Source organism: Miscanthus floridulus, chromosome 8 (assembly GCF_019320115.1).
Source record: "Miscanthus floridulus cultivar M001 chromosome 8, ASM1932011v1, whole genome shotgun sequence".
Classification (NCBI taxonomy): domain Eukaryota; kingdom Viridiplantae; phylum Streptophyta; class Magnoliopsida; order Poales; family Poaceae; genus Miscanthus; species Miscanthus floridulus.
Window position 1 is genome coordinate 72636290 of NC_089587.1, and position 2185 is coordinate 72638474.

Sequence of the window (2185 nt, forward strand, 5' to 3'; positions counted from 1 at the left end):
ATTCCATATATAACTATATTAACTTAATTAATCTATGTCTAAATTATAATTCTTAGAATGAATTCAATTCCGAGGATCCAAATGGACCCTTAAGGATTTATCTAATCAATTTAGGAATTATTAATTAAGGAAAAAGACATTTAAACAAACTTAAATTAATTGACCTATTTAGAATTATTAAAATAGTACCAAACTTTTTGTGAAGGCAAGTATTAGCACATAACATTTACACAAAAAATTTCAGCATCATAGGATTAATATTTTTATTTTATAATTAAAAGAGGTAATTTTTAAACATACCGAAACTACTGAAAATGCTCAACTGATATTTTTAATAGGTAGATCACATCATGAAGAGGCTACATAAAAATTTTCATAATTTTATCACACTCCTACAATTTACTATGAATTTAGCAAGAAACTACACTTTTAATCATTTCTGAAAAAGATAAATTCAATTTTCCTGCGCCAAAACTTTTCTCACCCACCCCTTCCCTACCGACCGTGACTGATGCATGGCTCCCATGGTCAAACCGGCCCTGCCCGGCCTTGACTACGACACCACCGGCGGGTAAGCCACGGAAGTCACCGGCGGTGAGTCGGTCGGTGATGGGGAAGGCACCCACATGCTCCTCACTCTCATGCGCACGCATCTAAGGTGACGGTTGATCGATTTAGGGTTTCATACGTGCTCAACCACGGCCTTGGCAGCACGGCGGTGCGAAACATGGCGGTGTGGCGGTACTTCGATAGATAAAGACCTAGCCGGAACTAGAAGGGGTTGGCTTTGCAACAAAGGAGCTCACCCTGACTTGTGTGACCTAGCGATAGAGTCTGAGACGAGATCGAGCTACGCTGCCATCAACGCAGATGGTGATGGCAGCGTGAACCAGGTGGTGGGTTCACGCTTCGGTGCGTTCGGCTTGCGTCTAACAAAATCAAGAGGACGATGAGCACTGTTGCGACTCAAGGAAGCTAAACACAAATAGAGAGGCCGAGTGAGCATCCAGTGATGGCTGGCCATAGTGGGGTGGTGCACGACGGCCATGGCGTGGTCGCCACAGCGAGAATGGCGCACACGGTGGACTCTGGTGGCGATAGGCGGTGCAAGCCGGTCAGCGAGGAGCGCAAGAACGTGGTGAAGCTCTGGGCCCGAGTAATTGGGTAGGGACACAACGACGGTAGTGAATTTCGCTGACACGTTGAGTGGCCAGCGGCGGAGCCCGAATTTTTTTTTATTTTTAGCCCTTTTTTTGAAATGTTTTCACAAATGTGCCTTAGAGGTATGATTTCAAAATCTAGACCCTTAGCTTAGCGCCATCGATGGTGGCACCGAGCTTAGATGTCTCGGTGCCAAACATTCTAGCGCCGAGCTCAGGGCCACATTGGCGGCATGGATGCTGACATGGTAGCCAGCTCGGCGCCATGGATCTTGGCGCCGAGCTCGCCGCCAACAATCCTGGTGCCAAGCCCTCTCTTACGTATGGGCCATCCCTTCCTTTCTCTCCTCCTCTCTCTTTCTCTCTACCGAACCGTAACCGCTCGCGCCGCCCCGCCGCGCCCCTGCCCTTGGCGGCTGTCCCCACCTATGTTGGCCCCGCGCCCGTGTTAGCCCTGTGCCTGCGCCGGCCATCCCTGGCCACACCCATGCCCTCGGCGACCGTCCACGCTCGCGCCCACGCCCGGGCTGGCCACGTGCCCGCGGCCACATCGTCCTCGGGCCCTACAGTGCCTGTGCCCGCGCCATGTAGTAGTTCGATTATTTGTTATTTATTAGTTAATGTGATGACTCAGGTAGTTGATTTAGTTAGTGATCTAGTGAGATAGATAGAAACATAGATACATATGTACATAGACATAGGTACTTTTTGAGTACACTATATATATATATACGTAGTTATTATCTTATTTACTTAGTTTATAGTTAGAAAGTACTTGTTAGGTACTATCTATCGTCTAATTTGAACTAAAGGACATGTGTTTGAACTAGATGGATAACCTAGTGACCACATATCATGGAGGCACCATTGATTGTGATCGCTATGGATATGTTGAGTTTGTTGACATACAAAGCGTGCCTGTGCTATTCAATGATAGGCCTTCATTTAGTGAGATGGTTGCAAGGGCTCTAGAGGAGTTGCATTGCCTTGGAGATGATGATGATGGCATTGCAGTTGAGGGTGTA